General features: G+C 43.3%; 1 protein-coding gene across 2 annotated transcripts in view; it reads right to left on the bottom strand.

Annotated features, from left to right (window-relative positions):
• The window catches only part of CYFIP1 (cytoplasmic FMR1 interacting protein 1), an 80,931-nt gene extending 67,865 nt beyond the window's left edge, over nt 1–13,066 (bottom strand). The window contains exon 1 of one of the 2 annotated variants that reach the window (XM_075737298.1): nt 12,840–13,066. The gene's annotated coding sequence lies outside the window, so the exon portion shown is untranslated. The remainder of the gene's footprint in view (nt 1–12,839) is intronic. The other variant, XM_075737317.1, reaches the window with a different exon arrangement.
• Nucleotides 13,067–20,358: the final 7,292 nt, after the last annotated feature.

Below are 20,358 nucleotides of genomic sequence, written 5' to 3'. Positions count from 1 at the left end.
GGCTCATCTCATTTAGGCAACAGCCTATGTTCATGAACAGTGATTTACTTTTATCATTAACCTCTGATGAAAAAAACCCCAAACGTATGAAAGAGACAATAATGTAAAGGACTTGCACTTTTTTTCAGCTTAACTTCAGCTCAATTACCAGAATGTCCCCAGTAGTCTGAGAGTAAAACAAGTGTCTTTGCTCAGCTGGGTTCAGTCGGGTCCTCAAGCTGCCCTGGCATGACGGGCTGCAACAAGCTAGTAATGGCAGTTGAAAAAGTGATGGATGAAATAACTTCCCTCCACTCATTCATCCCACTTTTTGATGGACTCTGAAGAGGGGTGCTGAAAAATGAGGCATGTCCCATCTGCTCCTGAATGAACCGCCTGCTGCTAGGCTGTCCCCATCGCAGCGACAGCGGAGCAAACCCCTCCTGAGGTCCTATCCTCTTCAGAGCAGCCCACCTACCGCTGCTTCCTCTGGTGCAGACCCTCTCCCTCCCTGCCCCAAACATACACACCACCATCTCCAACTGTGCTTGGCCAGGCAGGTGGGAAGAGCTAAATGGGCAAGGAGTTGAGCCACACTGAATCACAGGGTGAGAAGAGTCAGAGCAGCAGCACTGGCTAACCTCCCCCTGTAATTAATGAAAAGCAACAAGGCACGCAGGGAAACACAAGAGTGCAAGGGCTTTTCCAGGAACAAAGCGCAAAACAAAGTCACCATGCAGATGCAAAAAAAGAGGGTTGAGCACTGAAATTATCATAAACTCTTCATTTTTACAAACCCTACAAGTCAGGCCTCAGGGACTCATTTACTTCACCATTCTTGGACACCAGTATCTGAAATACACATCTCAAAAAAACAAAATTAAGAAATTGTCCAAAGCTTGTATTTTCAGTCATTTAACCATGAGCTCCAAGAAAACTTGAAGTTTAAAAGAAGCATGACTCCATTCAAAATACAGAAAGTTACACTTCAAACAGCCTAAAACAGTTCAGGAAAACCATATCCTACGGCCACCATAACTGCAGGGCAAGTTCCCACCACACGAGAAGAGAAGTTGGGGCCCCCCAGTCACAAAAGGCTGGATCAGCAGTTCTAGGCTGCAGCTGGCAGCCAGGGACCGCACGCCACGCTCCGAGCTGGGATCAGCAAAGCCTGACCCGCTCGAGCACAGTTTCTCTCTCTTTTCCCACTGCGGGAGAAGTCACCGCAGTATGTTCAGCGATGTGGTCGTGCAACTGCACAAGTGGGGCAAGAAGAGATGCTGCAGCACATCCCACCTGCACCCAGTACAACGTAAGCTCTTGGAACAACAAGAAAACACACGCAAATATTAGCATGAGAACACAGCCCAAGAAAGCAGAGGTGTTTTGGGACTTTCAGGGAATTGTTTTTTTGAAAGACCATGCCCTGTGTAACCCAAAAAGATCTCAAACACTGAAATTTGTTAGCGGAAAAAAACTATTTCATAGCCAAAAATATGGAGAAGAATCATGCCAAAAAGTGAGATAATTAAGGTGGAGTTTAAATGACTAACAAAAATCTGCTGGATTATGGAGGATTTTAGAATATTTTATGACTTTGCAGATGAGAACACTGTTTCACTTGACCAAAAACAGGTGTTGGGAAGGGATGGCTTGTGCCTTTTTGCAGTCCACTGGACACATTTTTTCATTTTGCTTTTAAATAGATGCATTTGATCTCCAAGTGCTTGTACATGTTCCCAGGCTCAAAATAAGAGAAAGAGGAAGTCTGTCTGTACTTCAAACAGCACTTCCTTTGACACTGCCTCTCTTCTTTCCTAAGTCTGCAAAAGCATCTTTGAATCTTAAATTAAAACAAAATCTCAAGCCTGGCATGGATACTGAAAGTTCTACATACAACAGTTAAAGAGGGAAAAGAAAAGCATATCCTGCAAAAAGGAGGAACAAAGACATTTCGCAGTCCATGCACAGAAGGAGTGAGATTAAAATAGAGATAAATTTTAAAAGATGATTGAATGACCTGCTGAACTGGGGTCTGTGGAACCAATCTCAGTGAACTCCATAGGAACTAGTGACAACATTCCCACAGGAATAGGCTTGGTCTGCACAGCAGCAGAAGTTTTATCCCTATAGCAACACAACATTTTCAGGTTTCTTCTGTTCCATTGTGTCATTCTTCTATGTTACTGGCTTGCAGAAAATCAATTAAATAATTTTTCTATGAAGAAAATTCGATTCAATATTCTGTGTAATGTATCTTAGTCAAGTTAAATTGTGAGACTCTGATCACAAAAGGTCCTTGTGAAGGGAAAACCTAACAAAAGGAAGGGATTTTCTCTTTCAAGAACAGCACAGCGATTACTATAATATTCAATTTTCTTTCAAACCTCCAAGATCTCTCTCAAAAATTCCCTTTTAGTTCTATGTTAATTAAACCTATCAATTCAGACTGAGCAGAAAACATTTTAATATACTGATAACTAAAGTGCTTCAGAGACCAGCAACGGGCTGGATCTTCTCTGTCTGAATGCTCTTTTTTCTGTGCTCTGGACAGCACAAACTGCCTTTTTGCCAAGGGGATCAACGTAAGATGTTCCTTTCGGGACTGGAGCTCCTCTTCGTTCCTAAGCAACAGATTTGCATAAGCTGAAGGAGCAAAGAAAAATGCTTTTCATATCATTTGCTGGCCTGCCTGTTTAAAGTAAAAGATAGAAGAAAGCAAACAGCAGCTGACAGTCCTTTGTGCAACAGATTTGACATACTGTTAAGCTTTCAAAAATACATCTGTGACTGGAATAAAAAAAGGCTCAATAGGTGCAAAAGGGAAAACAAAAATTCCAGTGCTGAATTATCCCATCCCAGCACCACAGCAAGTCCCAGAAGAATGGCCACATAATGGAAACAATTAATTTAGTATTAGACTCCTATGGGGCAGCGTGGCTCACGTTAACTGCTTTGCCCTGCTGTCGGAGGGATGCAGGGGAGGAAGCAGGCTTCCACGAGCAGGCACAGATTTGGAGGAAAACATAATGCCAGAGCACAGAAAATATTTTATTAGAAAAATCTCAATTTCCCAAACTAAAAGCACTTTGTATTCAGTCATGCGTGAATGTTTCACTCACCCTTCTTCATTAAGGTAGTCAACATTGCTACTGGTCCAGTTTCTGTCCCCTGCAGGGAAACATCACGACAAGTGATTCCCCTCTCTTTCCACAAGCAATAACTATGCTATGACTGTGCAACCAAAGTTCAAGTGCTCAGTGATGCACCAGTCTTATCACCTTGGACACCAAATTCTGCGCAGCATCAGATACTTTGGTAAGCAATGGCACCACCATTTATGCCACCTAAAAGCCATGCTTTCATGAGTCAGTACTGTTCCTCCCTCCCTCATCATAATCAAGGTCAGGAGGACATCGCTCTTAACGATGCCGTCATGTAGCTGAAATGGCTCACTGACACACTGACCACCAGCACTCAGACAACAAATGGTCACGCTTGCCAATTAACTATAGGTGTTCCCTTCCAACGTCCTGGATGAATTCAAGCTCGTTTCCAATGACAGGAAGGTCTGAGACCTCACTACTGTCACAACAGGTTATGAATGGGAACTCTCAGGGTCTTTGAACAAAGCCTACATCAAGACTGGTGAGCCATGGTGGGCCAGAATCACTTTTCTTGATGCCTGCCACCAGATTCAGGTCTACTAGCTACTCCTTTTCATAGCATCAGTAAGAAAACTCTCCCACAATTAGAGAACATTGTGTAACCCTCATGCTCCCATACCACGGCACAAGGCTGGAGTCACTATACTCCTCCTAGCAAGTTAGCACAAGAGTGGGTTTCTCTGTTCCTGCTGTGCTAGCAGCCAGCAGTAGCACCTGGATGAGCACATAGTAATTCTACAGCAGCAGTGCCTGCAGCAGCCAACGTAGCAAGTGATCACCAGGTATTTCAATACGCAGCCTGGCTAGTACTGTGCACCTGCAGCATCATTCTACGTCTTGAAGCTTTGGAGAAGAGATGCAACAACCTGATGATAAAACGTAGGGTCAAATGCTATCCTCGCGCAGGAATCTCAAGCGTAGTGCGATACACGCACTTCAAAAATGGGAAACCGATTCTGTTTGTAGCCACTTGTTTTATTTCAGAATCCATTACAATGATACGGGAGAAGCCTAACCCTGTAGTTTGCTCCAAAGGCATCCCACGCATGTGAACAAGGAGGGAGGGCCTGTCACTGCAGCTTGGTCTGCAGCACACAACCCCCTCTGCAATGGCATTTGTGCTACAAGAATTCACAGAAGGGTTTTTCTTGGTTTGTTTTATCTGTGTACCTAAGACTGAAGTCCAAGATATGACTTCAATATAAAATAAAATTTAAAAATCTGCTATTGGTGGAGCTAGATGGCTGAGGGGGCCTGTATTGATTTATTAATTAATTCTTACATTTTTTTCCATGTTCACTCAGAATTCTAACTCAGCTCTGTATTAATCCTAAACCTACATACATATTAAAAACTCTTCCACAATACTTGGCCTCTCTTCAGGCTGGAATGAAGTTAAAAGATTTAACCGTTGCCTCATTCGAGGTTAAGTGTGCTGAGATCTGTTTGCTACACTTGCCTCACCCCTTTAACACTCCCCCAATACTACATCTTTGAGTTGCATCGACTGCAAGTTATGTTTTAATTGTCCTTCAATTTCCAGTTCTTTCTTTTTATTGCTTCTTGACTAACTCCCCTTCTCTTTTTCATGTTCTTTTCCTCTCACCCAGTTCACTCCTCCCCTTCCCTGTTGTTTCATCTTCTCGTTTTGCTGCTTTGGCCATTTTGCTGTGCAGCTCCTGTTACCTCCCACAGCTGTCCTCAACGTGCATTTCTTCCATACTTCTGTTTCTGATTCTTCCTGCTGCTGCACGGGCGTGTTAGGAAGCAATGCTGCACGACATTGCTTTGGACAAAACTACAGCTTAGCGCTGAAGCACAGCAGTTATGGCATGTTCAGCAATTGTGAAAAGCTCTGTTATTCCTTAGCAAGGATAAGATTCCCAAGGTAAGGATTCTGCAAAGAACAAGGAAGGAAGCAGCAAGAGCAGTAACTACCCTGGAAAGAAGAGGAGAAAGCACTTGTGCATGGAGTTAACCCAGTACTGCTCAGACACAGCGCCCTTCCTCCTGCAGAAAGACTGCTGTCACAGATCACTCATGCCCATTCGATACGGGTTTGGTTGGTTGTCCTTTGTATCTGGTGTGCAGGGACTGCTGTTACTTTAATCAGAAAGGGCGTACCTGCATGCAAATGCTGAAAGAGGCAGTGCATGGTGAGCTGAGCACCAGTCTGTCACATTACAGGTGAGGGAGATGAGCCACAGAGATCAAGAGAAAGTCTTTAGTCTGGAGTCTTTAGGTTTCAATCTAAGCAATAACGCAAGCTCTCAATCTTAGCAAAATTGTCTATTTAAGCATGTGAGTTCCTGAACTGTACTTTCATTTCACAAGACTGGGGAGAAATAAAGAAGAAAACATTGTTTGCTCAGAGGAGGGGAGGATAGCACTCTCTTCCCGATCTCATTTCCAGACACAGTTGCTCCAGGGTCACAGAATCACAGAATGGTAGGAGTTGGAAGGGACCTCTGGAGATCATCTAGTCCAACCCCCCTGCTAAAGCAGGATCACCTACAGCAGGTTGCACAAGATCACATCCAGGCGGGTTTTGAATATCTCCACAGAAGGAGACTCCACAGCCTCTCTGGGCAGCCTGTTCCAGGGCTCGGTCACCCTCACAGTGACGAAGCTTTTCCTCATGTTCAGATGGAACATCCTGTGTTCCAGTTTGTGCCCATTGCCCCTTGTCCTGTCACTGGGCACCACTGAAAAGAGTCTGGACCCTTCCTCTAGACATTGCTTCTCAGTGGAGCCCACCCGGCAGCAGCCCCTGCCTGCGGGGAGGCCGCCAGCCACAGCACCGCCAGGGGCAGCTGCCCAGGTAGGAGCAGCCCCCCAAGTCTCCCTTCCACATCGCCTCCGCAGTATGCCTCCAGCTCCATCTTACAGCATTTGCCCCTGATGACATGACAGACATTAATTATATCCAGCAGGTTTTTTTGATGCAAACCTGCAGGTGAAGCTCTGGCTTCAGCACTGATTTATTTTAAGTTTTAAAAGTGAACAAATCAATAAAAATTATTCTTTAACACAAAGGCTGTGTGCTGTCACTCCTACTCCTTCCCTCTACCTGAAAGTATATAGCAAAAATCAAGAGTATAACTCCCTCAACTTTCATTGAAGAAAAAAAAAAAAGGATGCTTCTTTATCTGAAAAATAAGTTGGGAAGTATTTTAAGCAAATTGGTACTATTCATGCTTAAAAGTAGCTTTTTATTTAATATCCAACACAGTATAAAAGTAATGTACAATTTTGCAAAATACCAGTATTTAAAAAAAAATCTTCAGAAGCTGTTAAAAAATGTACCACCACATGCATTTTGCGGAGGAGGGGGAGAATCAGACAAGAAGCAAGTTATAATGTAATAGTTCTCTTAAAAAAAATTAAGGAAATACTACAGGGCAGGGTGGAGAGAAAGAAATAAGCAAATAGCTTTTAGAGTCTTCAGCTTTCTTTTTCCTCTGAATGACCTCACTATCTGTAACATTTTATACTTTCATTTTTATACAATACATGAAAATATGCAGTTTTAGTGAAAATTCATCAAAGCTTTACTTATGATATCACCTGATAAGCACCCACATCTATCTTAAGCAATGTGCCACGATAGTTTACCTGAACTTTACATTCAGAATACATAATTCAGCACACTCTCCTTATTGATTTTATATGTCAGTGAATCCACTTAAAATAATTAGAGCTACACTGAAAGAAGACTATAAATCAAGTTCAAATCTATAGCATTTTTATTTCCTTCCAACAAAGTGTTCACATTCCTATCAGAATTAAAGTATTTTAAAGTGACATACAGCAATACCATATTTTTTATGTAGACCCTGGAAACAAATCTCTTGCATACCTATAACTGCATAAAGGTAAGCATTTCTAAAGCTCCCTGTACCGTTTACACAGCTGGAATCACTACTTAGCCTGCCAACTCTTGAGACTCATGGCCTAACATAAAGCCATAGTACTGGTTTTGAAATCTGAATATTTTCTTCTAAAACCAAAACCATCATTTAATTTTTTTCTTTTACTTAATATTGTATTTATTCATAAGAACATTACTGAGACTCAACCCTTCTAATCATTTGTAGAGAGTGTCATCTAGTAAGCGTAAGTCTATCCACTGTCTAAAGTCTTAAGATGTCTTTTGGTGGAGGAAGAGGAGGGGGAATTGCATTTTTTGCTCCAAATGAGTAATTCTTGGCTTTAAAAAGACGCTTGGTCATTCTACTACCTCCTGACCAACATTCCTGAAAAGCAGACCTGCAGAAACAAGCCCTGTGAGAGGCCTGCTGAGAGACACACTGTTAAACTGAGAAAATCTCCCAACATCTGGTCTAAGCACAGAGAAGTCATGCGATTTCACTCCAAGAGTAACTACTTTGTAAACCAGGGAAAGGGGGACACCACAGCCTGCTGCTCTGGCATTTACCTCAAACAAAAGCAGGAACAGAAGCATCAGCTCCTCACATGTTAGCGTTACCCAATTATTTGAAAGAAAAGCTTTATTAAAGTTAATAGACAGAACCTCCCCTCCTGGGGAGATCATTCACTTTAAGCTGTGCCCATGATGCCAGGGCACCCATCCCAGCAACAGACATGCAGAACCACAGAGCAGCCACCCAGCTGAAGGACCACCACGTTCACCTTTACTTCTCTCAGGTTACTGAGAAGCATTTAACGGTGACCTCACTACGTGACTTGGAGGGTTGCAAATCTCCACCTGGCAGATCACAGCCAGGTGAGTCCCACACAGGGAGCGTCCAGCAAGCAGCTTGTTTGGCTGCAAAGGGTTTTCCTCTCCAAGCTCAGTACCTCAACAGGCCGTGAGACTGATGCCCTTTTTGGGTCCCCGACAGCAGGAGCAGGGGTTTGGCGGGATGAAATAGCTATGGAAGACATGGGGAAGGGATATGGCAGCACAGCAGGAGTGCTGCTTCTAGCCACCCCTGGACCACCACCTCCCAGCCAGGGAAGCTCAGAGAGCTGGGCCCCCTCCCCAGCATCCCCAGCCAGATCTACTCTCAACTCTGCAGCCCACAACCTTAAATCACCTCCCCTACAATGGTCTTTCTCTAGAAAGGCTACACAGCTATAAATTTACTTGCCCTCCTGCTGACAGCCTGAGGGGAGGGGGTTTTCTACTGAGGTGGCAAATGCCTGACAATTATTTGTGCCATACCCACTTTTATCACCACCCTAGAAGTCTGAAACTGATGCACTTCCCAAAAAACATTTAACTGTCTGAACACAGGATTTTGTCCACAACACATGCATTTATGAATGGACACATATTTACAGACATAATAGAGGTAGAGAGCAAACAATACACACTGACAGAGAAAAATCTTTTAAGTCCTATAGAGAAAACAAGCTTCAGGGTTGGTTTTTTTTTCCCAGTGCGTTTATGAGAGATAAGAAACATCTACTCAAAAGATTTGTTACAACATTTTTGGTGCCAAGAGATAGAAAGATTATCTGCTGTTTTGCACCCTCTGCCTGCCTGTAGCAAGTCTCATTGATGCATCATACATTAATTTGACCACTGAAAAGTCAGGTGATGTGGATTAATGGAATTATACTTAGAACAAGCAAATCAATACGCACTTTCAGTTATCAGTATCACACAGCAAAGTGTACCCAAGCTTTACAAATGTCAGCTTCTAAAGGCAGATGTATAGTAAAGAAGAATCCTAAACTGATGTCCATAGCTTAAAATATAAATATCATTAACAAGTTCTCAGTAACTTTTTGTAGGTATACAGTTATATTTCACAATTCAGAAATGTCTTTCTTTCATATTACTGTGTCAGAGCTGCATACACACATGTTGTGGTTTAACTCCAGGCAGCAACTAAGCACCACACAGCCGCTCACTCACTTACTCCCTGGTGGGATGTGGGAGAGAACTGGAAGAGCAAAAGTGAGAAAACTCGTGGGTTGAGATAAAGACAGTTTAATAAGTAAAGCAAAAGCTGCACGCAAGCAAAGCAAGACAAGGAATTCATTCACCACTTCCCATGGGCAGGCAGGTGTTCAGCCATCCCCAGGAAAGCAGGGCTCCATCACGGGTAATGGGTACTTGGGAAGACAAACACCATGACTCCAAATGTCCCTCCTCTTCCTCCTTCTTCCCCCAGCTTTACATGCTGAGCATGACGTCATATGGTATGGGATACCCCTTTGGTCAGTTGGGGTCAGCTGTCCCAGCTGTGTCCCCTCCCAACTCCTTGTGCACCCCCAGCCCACTCGCTGGTGGGGTGGTGTGAGAAGCAGCAAAGGCCTTGGCTCTGTGTGAGCACTGCTCAGCAGTAACGAAAACATCCCTGTGTTAGCAACGCTGTGTCCAGCACAAATCCAAACCATAGCCCCATACTCTAGCTACTGTGAAGAATACTAACTCCACCCCAGCCCAACCCTGCACCACACAGCACCAACAAAAAGGACACATACAGGTGGCTTTCATTTGTTATGGATTCAAATAACAATGTAGCCAAAAACTAACAAAATGCCCTGCAAGAATAAGGTCTGTCAGAGGCTACTTGTAATGAGGTATATGTTCTAAATATCAATGGTTTCCAAGTCCCTTATATTTATCACTCCCTCCCTGTGTGATCTGAGAGCATGTCCAAACGGAAGCTCAGGACTGTTTAAACGAACCACATTCCCAAGTGCATGGATGGATCCACCAGAAAGACGTGACTGGCCATTCACCCTTGGGTTGTGTCAAGCTCCTGCAGCATCCTAAGGTAAACAAGCACTTAATTTGGTTCAAGAATAATTGCTTGTTAAGTTGGGGCTTGCCATAGTAACTAAAGCTATTTAAAAGTACATAAACAATGAAAATTCAGAAACTCACACTGTCCTTGTTTCAAGAGAAGTGGAGTCAATCATATGGCTGACTTCTGATTCACTATGGTATAACACGCTGCCCGACAAAGTTTATTTGTTGGTACAGCAAAGGAACCACATGAAGAACTTGCCTCAAGAACATAGAGCAACAACTTTAAATAAAACCATATTGATGCTCACATAAATACGTGCGGAAATTATGCTAAAATTAATTATGTCTTGTATAGCACTGCAAGCAGTTCTAGCAGCTTTCAGGCCAAAGGATGAATAAAACTGAAATCAAGAAAAGGAGCTCTGTGGGGATTTTTTGTTCCAGCCTTGCAGATCAAATCCAACCACCCCGAACCTTCCACCTCAGCCTGAATATGTTGGAAATCTTTGAGAAACAAAATTAAAAATAAAAGTTAGAGGATTCCAAGAGGAGAGTTATGACAAGATTGTGAAATCTATCCTTGGGAACAAGCCACCCTCCAAGGCACCTCTCTCACAGAATGAATAAACAAAGCACTAACCAAAACTTAAGAAGTCTATCAGACACACTTCTAACATAAAACACATATCTGGACCAGAGATCTGTTAATTATTTAATTATGCTTTAAAGTCTGTGTAACAGGTCAAGAGAATTTGTGGGTTCAAGCCCAGAGGCCAATCTCCACCTGAGGCAAACTGAAGAAGTAAGAATTTTCTTCATGAACACATGGGTATTTCATGTACACCACACTAAAAGACTACCAGCTTTTGCAGGTCACATGTTCAGAAGTTAAGAACTGAAAAGCCGGGATTGTTCTTGGAACATTCCCTTTCTTAGAACACAGATTTAGTATTTATTTTTTTAAAACTTACATAATTCACCTCCACTTAAGTTTAAATATTGTGGTATCTATGAAGTGAGAAGTTTTAAGTTAACACTGCTGAACACATTTCAAACACCACTCCACTCTCCTCATCATGACCCTCAAAAGGGATTGACCAAACCCAAGGTCTGTAAACAAAATTCACAAAGTCTTACTCATCTTCAGCAGGACAGTTTGAGGTGGTGGTGTTTTGTTTATTTTTCTAAGATTTTCAGAGGTTTATTCTCAAACTAAATAAATTGGATGTGGCAATCTGAAAACCGCAAAGTACAATTGAGATACTCTGTCAATCACGTTGTCCTTTTAAAAAAAAAAAAAAAAATCATCGAAGCTGCTGCAGAGAAACACCACTGTATATTTCTTAGAGGACAAGCTGAGCAAGCTTTGAGGATACTGGGACTAAGCCTTCCTGCTGTACAGGCTCCTTCTGAATTCCTCCTCCTCCTCCTTCCTGGCAGCTACAGAGACACTGGCTGCCTACACCAGCCAGACTTCACAGACCAGTTGTCTGGGAATGCTTAAAGAGCCTTTTACATTAAATCAGGAAGAGCTCTGTGTTTAAAAAGCCAGAAAGAGTTTTTAGAAGGTAAAAGTAGGACTTAGAGCCAAGAACCAGAACACTGAAGTAAGGACAAACACCACATTTTCAAGCATATAGCTCAGAGATACTCAGTTTGAGCATAAAACAGTTTGTCTAAGTGCAATTAATATAAAGATAATCCAGATATCACAGAATTACTTTACGGCATTATTAGAAGTTCCACTTTGAAAAACATGCTAACCAGTGACACTGCATGTGTATGTGATCAGTAAGTTTACTGCGCTAAAGTTACGGCAAATAAGAAACTGGAATGCAATAAGGACTGTAGTTGCTCATTAGCCTAAGCCTTCCATTTCCCACAGTTTACAGCAAAGCCTGGTATGACCTTCTAATTAAGGAGAAATTCCTCCAGACAGCTTTCCTCCCTCTCTAATGTGCATTCTCCAGCCACCACTTCAGGCAGACTGGCTACATCCCACAAAGACAACTTCCTCCTAGCAGCCTCCCTGGCACAACCAACCATTTACATGTCTAAATGCTACTCGAACCTGTCATCAAACGGCACAGGAATAAAAATCAAGGCAATGAGAGCCTACTGAAGGCAAAGTCGATTAGCAGAGCTGCTGATTACCTACAGGAATGCTCACACAGATGAAGTGTGCACCTGCCTTCATCTCTTCGCTCGTCAGAGACAGGTAGGAGAGGGATGGGGTACCAGACCATCCATCCGGGCAGCTCCATGCTGCTCTCGCTACAGCATAGTTATTTTAACTGGATAAAACTCAACTTCCTCACGAGGAAGTCACTCTATGTCCTTAGAAAGACACTAGATCATCTCCTTCATCTGAAGAGCGGGAGGAACTTGCTTCGAGCTTTTTACTTTTATTTTTCCTATCTAATCCGCTCCGGGAAGCGGAACTCCGACCACCCCTGTGTTACAGACACACGGGCTACGCGTGAGAGAGAACACTTCAGACCCCGCACCCAGAAGACGACACTAAAATTAGCTTTCAGGTAACCACCCCCGAGGCTTCACCCACCGGCGGGGCCCGACGGCCGCCTCGCAGCGCCCGGCCAAGCCGCCGGACGACCCTTCCCGCCGCCCCGCCACAGCAGCGCCGCTGAGGCGCCGCCCGGGGCCCGGCTCCGCCCGAGCAGCGGCAACCCCGCGCCCCCACGGCTGGGTAGGCCCGACCCCGCAGCCTGCTGCGAGGGGGTCAACCCAGGGGAGCACCACAAACAGAGCGCGGGGAATAAATAAATAAAAAATAAGCGTATGGGGACCGCGGTCACTAGCGAGAAGTGCGCGGAACCGTCCGGCGCCTCAGATAAACGGGGGGAGGAGGGTGAAGCCGCATCCGAAGCGGCGGAATCGTCGCCGCAGAGCCGGCCCCCACCCCGCGGGCAGGCCGCTCCCGGGCCCAGGGAAGCGCTGCTCACCCGCTCGCCGCCGGCTCCCGGGAACGGCGCTGCCCGGCGGCGGGAGGGGCCCCTCTGTCCGCCTGCCCAGGGGCTCCGCTCAGCCCGGTCCGTCCGCCGCCGAGGGTCGCGTTGGCCGACGGCTCCGCTCCTGGGCCGCGCCTGGCGGGGAGTTTCCTGTCTGAGTCACTTCAACCGGGAGCAGCGCAGGGAAACACCCTTCCTGCCGCTCCAGCTCCTCCTCCTCCTCCCGCCTCATCCCAAACCTGCCGCCCCTTCCCCCCCCCCCCCCCCCCCCCGCCCCGCCAAGCTCCAGCTCCTCCTCCTCCCGGGGAGCCAGGAGCCGTCCCGGAGCTGCCGCGGGCAGCAAGACTGCATGCTCGACTGCCACAGCGAGACCCGTCTCTCTGCTTATAATGAAAACGACCTTTTCTCTGCCGTATATGTAAAAGAAGATAAATCTGTACGTAAAGACGACCTTGTATACGAACGAAAGTCCGATTCTGCAAAATGACCCTCCAACGCCCTCGTTCAAGCGGCGCCGCCAGCATCACCGTGAGACCCCACATAGGCAAATCCAGCACCCCGGGCACTGCGGGGCGGCGTTCACAGGTCACTCGGGTTTTTCCCACTCGACAATTTTGGCAGGATGGCGAGGGAAAGAGCGCAGCAGTAAGGACGGAGGACCTAACCTTAAAGAAGCAAAGGTTTCCCGCAGGAAACCCTTTTAAACGTCCTCTAGAAGGTGCTCATGCATGTTTTTTCGTACCCGAAACGCCACTGTTCATTGAAACTAAAAACAGAAAAAACAAGAATTGCTGTTTTCCAGTGGCTGTTGACACCCTCTCAGTTTTAATTTTCTGTAAAACACAACAAATCCGTATATACTTGCTCATTTTAAACTTTGCCTATCTTTTCCATGTAACGTTCTCCCATTGCAAGTTCTGTTTTTATTTCTTTCATCTAGTGAACTTGATGCTGCACCACAAAATGAAATCAGCAGCTCTTTTTCACTGATGTTTGTCAAGATTGTTCTTTTCATCCACTGTTTTATGGCAGATAGTAGGTTTGCAGATTCTATGTGTAGGGGTTAGTTGAGTGCATGGGAACTTCCAAATAATTTTGTCTAAAAGCCTATTTGCTTGTATTTGCTTTAAGTTGCATCCAACATTTTATTTACTCTTGAAAATCCTCTCTAATCATCTGCAAACTACACAGTATTGCTGCAGCAAGCAATTTTAGGTCTCTGTTTTCAACAACTGCTAGTGGGACACTGCTATTAATGAATTTTGTGCTGAGAACTGAATAATTAGTCCTTCACTTCGTCCATTGTTTTTTTTTCCCAAACAAGTTTCCACTTTATTAAGTTTTCTTAGCCTTTTTGTAACAGCATCTACAAGAAAGCCTTTGAAAAGTGGGGATAAGTTGCTAAACCCCCTAATTCTCATTATTTCAAGTACTTGCTCATCCTATTATTCCACTCACTCCTATCGTTAAGGCTTCCCACAGCTCGTGGAGAAGAAGTTACGCATCATTGCAAAACATTATTGTTACCATTTCATCATATCACAGATGCATCTTCACAGTCATATTTTTCCCAGTACTGCAATATAGCCTTTTCTATGAAACAATTTCTTTTCTAGGACATGGCTGCTTATTCTTCTCTGTTTGTATATATTCGTAAGCATTTTGAGTACATATACCAAATTAATGAATTTCACCCATCACAGCTCCTTATTAGCTTCTAAACCCAGTTCAGTCAAAACACAACCTGAGCTGGACGCTTCAGTCTCTAAAGTGACAGCCGATGATGTTCAATGCAATCCATCCCATGCCCTTTTCCCCAAACCCTGCTTAGGGAAACAAGCTCGCTAAAGAAAAATAACAACTCACCTTTGTAACAGGATTGATTTTGTTTCCTTGTCCTGAGCGAGTGCAACTTCAGAACAGCCTTGTCTTAATGCAGCCACTTGGCCTACATCAACAACAAGACCTCTGCTATTGAGCCACAGGGGAGCAGCAAGGACAGAGGACTTGCTCCAAGCGAAGCCAAGAGCTCCCAGTGAGATGTGATCAGCAGCAGCTTGCCCCTGGATGGTGACGCTTCGCAGTGCTCCCGAGCGAGACTGCCACTGCAGCTCCCGAACTTGCCGAAAGCCACCTGGTGCCAGGAGCAGCCGCCTTGCACCAAGCGGTGCCATGCCGTCTGAGTGCCAACAGCCTGTTCTAAGGATTGGCCGATGCCCCAGGTCTTGCTGTGCTCCTTCTAAAGGAACTGAGTGGGCGAACGAGGGATTTCCCCACTGCTGGGGCAATCTGCTCGTTATCAATATTCCCATACTCAAATTTATAGCTACTTACAAGGTCAGATAAAACATATTGACAATAATTGATGATGACGTGCAGCTAGTCAAGATTTGTACTGGTTTTCGATTATTTGATACTGGAATTAGAGGGCAGTCACATTTTACCATCCGGATGTCTATATTCTCACGTAACATGAGGCATGCTTATCAAAACTATTTTAAAATAAGAGCCCACATCACACCATTCCAGCTGCCTGATTTAACTCTATAATGCCCTCACGACTCCCTGCTCTTTCCACTTTTGTGGAATTTACATACTGCAATGACAGTACTTGATTAGAGGGGTTCAGCAGGTCTCTGTGACCTCCTCCTCCCTCTACTGTATCCATCCCTCTTAATTATCCTTGCCACACTGAACGTGGGCCTTCTGGGCCTAGCTAAAGATACGTGTGTCTACATATTCCTCATCAAGCTATTAACTGATCTCCTATCCACAGGAATACAGGTGTGGGTTTTATGAAGCCAATGGCTAGACTTAGGATGCCAAACAGCCCTTTCCTGGGTGGTATTTATTTAAACCTGATATTTAACCCACGCCTGTCAATGATCTTGAGCAAGATCTGTAACACTAATGTATCATGCTCCTGGTAATTTATGTACCCTACACCTATATCAGATGAACATCAGATAATATGGTAGTAACAAGCTTAATGCAATTGTCTGAAGACCAGATAAAGCCTTTGTTCAAGGCACTATGCTAGCCACAGACACCCACAAGTCTACTTCCTGAATTCCAGCTATTTTCATTTTGAATTTCTGTCTTCGGGCTTTGTAGTATTTATCCAAAGTCAATGAAGGAAAGTCTTCAGCAGGAGCCTACAGGAATTCACGGAAGAATTCCACTCCACAGCAGTCCAAGAGCTTCAACAGGAATTTTGTGGACCTGCCACAAGGTGTCTGCTATGTCTAAGATGCTGATGTACTGTCTTTCCACTCAGGTATTTTAGCAATTAAGCTTAACAGCATATCTAATTTTTTTTTTTTCTTTAATCTGCTGAGTCCACAGAGATCTTTTCATCCTTGGAAAGGAGGTAAGGCAACACAGGAAACTGTCATAGCCTGACACAGAAAGGTATTTATGAAGCCATGATGGGCAATGGCAGCAATGACCCCAAGAACAGGACATGCAAAACTAAGAAGAAAGAAAATAGGTAATTGTATAGAAATCGGTTAAAAAAATAAAATCCAACCTCTAGTAACAGGCCAGCCACCTGTCCATACTGTAAAGGACTGGACAAGATTTTTCACTCAAGAAATCAGTGCAGACTTCATTTTGTGTCAGATGTAGCAAATGGTTTTAAAGCATAAGCAAGCCCACAAAAAGATTGTATGCTTCCACACTACATATAGCAAACCTGTTGTTTCAGTTCTCAGGAGGAGGTACACGCCTATGTAAAGGGCACAGCACTGAGAGAGTTTAAGCAGACGAGATGGAGCAGAAAGCAGCAACTGTCTCAGAGGTCTCCATGAGCAGCCCGCTCAGAAAGTGAGAACCTGCCCACAGCAGGAAGCCTGGCCAGCTACGTAAAGACGTAACTCCTACCATTGCTACAGCCAGGAGCTCTCTGCTTCGCAAGGCCTTCTGCAAATGCAAAGTGATCTGGTCACCCACACCTACCTCTAACTCCAGGAAAAGCCAGATTCCTACCCCTGAGAGCACGAGCCACCAAGAGCACAGCTCCCAACAGCAAGCATGCTACACGGTCCTAAACGCTCATTAGGACATGACGAGATGTGCAGATGTCTGGTTCCGATATTCCTCCTAGTGCTGAGTTGCCGCTACCTCAAATGGATCTGAGCAAGCAGGGTTTCCTAGTTCTCCCTGAAATGCCTAGATAAACATTATATTGCTAACTCAGAGGGATTTCACTCTATCTGTAAAACGGGCCCATATCCCCCTACTCTGCTTTCCAAGAATGATGCACGCTGTGCTGCTAGCCGCACCAGAGTCCAGCCACCAACTAACTCCCTGACAGACAGGAACAAGCATTAAATCCCATCTTGATTCTACTATAAATTACATTCATTTTGCTCATGCAGGACATCAATACAAGAAACTAGGGCACGCACGCTGGGCAATTCATCCCACCCACTCTTCACCCCAACCCTGCCCCTCTAATGCTGGCAACTTTATTAGCTAACATGACCCCAAGACCTGTGATCCCCTACAGTCTTCCCAGCAATAAATGCATAGCACAACAAGCCACTGCACAATCCAATAAGAATTGTACCAGTGAGGAAAGGTTTTTCTGTAAGTGTGCTAAAGACACAGTTCCAGCTGTCCACCTGTGTACAGGAGGAAAGCTGGAAAATTTACAAATCTCTACAGTTAGTAAGATTAAAAAGAAGGATTTTTATAATGTTTTTAATCAGTCTGCAATTTGGAGACACTATCTTTAATCCATGCAACTATGGAAAACATGCAATCAACAACTGGTAGCTAAAGTTTTGGATATCAATAGCTTGACACAAGCAAAGGTTCTCAAGGACCGAGTGGTTAATTAAGGTTATTAAAACTAAACAAGGAAGAAAGCATTGGAAAATTTAGTAAATCTGTGCTAAAATGTGGCCTAGAGATTATAGAAGCCCACAGGAAAGACAAGGAGAAGGAAAAAAAGTACTGAGCCAGATAGATAAGGGCTTCTATGCTGCAACTTTTATGAGAGAGTGCGCCCAGAAGATAAAGAAAACAAATGTGGAAATGAAGTATAGATGAAACTGTGACAGCATCCAATAATACAGTGTGTTCTTTTCCAAAGAATTTTAAATGTCAGACATAACATCTTACCATTAATATTACAATTTTCTCTAATACCACCTAACCAAATCCTTACTTTTAAGCACCCAAATCCATGCTTGTTGTTCCACCTGTATCACTGCTGCTTTTTAAAGCCATTCACTTTCCCTTGTAGATAATTTAAGTACTTACTCCCATGTTTCAAAGACCCAGGCAGGCCTTTTTGTGCCTTAGTATAAAATAGAAGAACATGGCTGAGCCCAAGATCTAAACAGTTTCTCTCTTTCTACTTTCAAGTACTCTAGGATCAGAATAATCTGGCTATGACTAAAAACCAGATTATGTTTCTCCTCCTTCAATGATTCATTAAAACTTCTTCTCCATAATCAAGAATGATTTTTTAGAAAAAACTGTAAAATAATTATTTCTTATTTTATGATTTTTAGATCAGATGTATTCAGGGGAAACACATGCCTTCTCATTTAAATACAGATTAGCCTTTTGATATTATGAAAGCAACAGCCATGAGCCCAGAAAGAGATCAACTAATAAAAAATTCCCTTGAAACTTTAAGATCTGCCATCTAGCGGGCTTTTTTAAAAATACGGTTTTAAATTAGAAGATACCCCTTTAAAAGCTTAGAAAGTTCAGTTTCTACATGCTTTGCTGGGTATTTTTTTCTGCTTTCCTTTAGCTAGACTATGACAGAACCCCCTTAAATCTATACACACATGCAGTAAATTAGACATCATTTTTCTAACATTGCTGCAATTGCTTACTTGAAATTCCAGAAGCGTAAGTAAAGCATACACATGTGCTAGGTCTCCTCAGCAAAGAATGTCCAAAAATTAAGATTCAAATCAATTCACAGATAACTGATAACAATGGGAATTTGGAAACAAGGTCAAAAAATGTCCAGAAGGAATGGACCCAGCACAGAAGCCAAGTAACAATACTGCTCTGTAAAAAAACCACAAAAATGTTACAAGGAAATTTGAGCAAATAAATAGCTAAAATACCCCAAACCTCACTGCAAGCCTTCTTTTTTCCAAACACGTAAATAGCTTTTTAATTACTGCCATGGGGCTGATGAAAAGGTCCTGGTGGCATCACAGGACATGCACACGAAAAGAAAGGACTTTTCTGCAGTTCCAAAGAAAGAGAAAGGGATGCCATAAGACAGACTCATTCAAAGGAATTTATCAGCTGAGTACTACTGACATATAAAAAGCTAAGCATGGAAGACGTCCGTGACTAAAATCAGCCAACATTGCCAGAGCTAGATTTTCCACTGTGCTTCTGTGATGACAGAAGAGTTAACAAATATTGGAAGCTGGCTGAAAAATTACATGCAGGCACCTCCCACCTCCAAAGCCACCAAAAGTCTCTCTGCAGAACATACAGTTAATTCCTAAGCAGGACATTGGGTGAAATGCTCAATTCTTTCACTTGTGTGGGGTCTTTCAAATAAAGTAAAATCTGTAAGTGGAATGTACTAGGGATTATTGTTTTATCAACATGAAAGATTGAAGGATTTTTTTTCCCTGTATCTAGCTAACATTATCCAGGGTAAGTCTATGAAAAGCAGTAATTTCACTGAAGGTAACCACCATACAGAAAGAAGAAATAAAGTAACCACTTGTTAGATTTTTAAAAGCACAGAGTACAAGACATACATACACTGAAAAATTAGTGAACCACTGCATACAAGTGCTGAACTTCCTAGTACAAGTATGCCTTTTAAAACTATTAGTATGCTATTCAGTTTTACTCTGAGGGAGCAAAGTCTAAGCATGCAATAAGTAACACAAAAATCTCAAATGAGAACCAGTCATGGTAAACTGGAAGTACAAATTACTTCGGTTAATAGGTGTCCACCTACCACTCAAAACATCCACTTGGAAAAGTGTGTCATGTGGTTAATGCAACCATGTCATGTGGATAATATAAAACATCATGTTCTCTAAAGCAAAACCTCCACTCAGTCAAACAAAGAAGAATATGCTACAGGGCAGCAGAAAGCTTCCAAGTGTTTTACTTCTAAAAAAAAAATTAAAATTATTTTTTCTGAAAACATTTAATGGCTGTATCATAGAAGAACCTTTCGAGATATCCTGTTCAAACAAGGACCCCAATATTCATTTTCATATAATTACCAGCTCACAGCTGAAAAAAAAGTTTTATAGCTGTGAGCCACACAGTCTCAGAGTTGGTAGTAATACACTTCATTTACCTTGCAGAAACAGCCCTCAAACTTTAAGTTACCAACTGGATTTCAGCAGAAACAGACACAATGGTGACATTTCAATTATTAAATCTTTTATTTATTCAAATGAAGAGGTAAATGGCTGTGACTGATTTTCTCTTTTTAAATGCAGGTGTACTGATGCCAGAATTGCAGGGAAACTTCCATGGGGAGGAAACAGGGAAAGTCATC

Source organism: Balearica regulorum, chromosome 1, assembly GCF_011004875.1.
Source record: "Balearica regulorum gibbericeps isolate bBalReg1 chromosome 1, bBalReg1.pri, whole genome shotgun sequence".
NCBI lineage: Eukaryota > Metazoa > Chordata > Aves > Gruiformes > Gruidae > Balearica > Balearica regulorum.
This window is presented reverse-complemented; position numbering and strand designations above follow the sequence as displayed.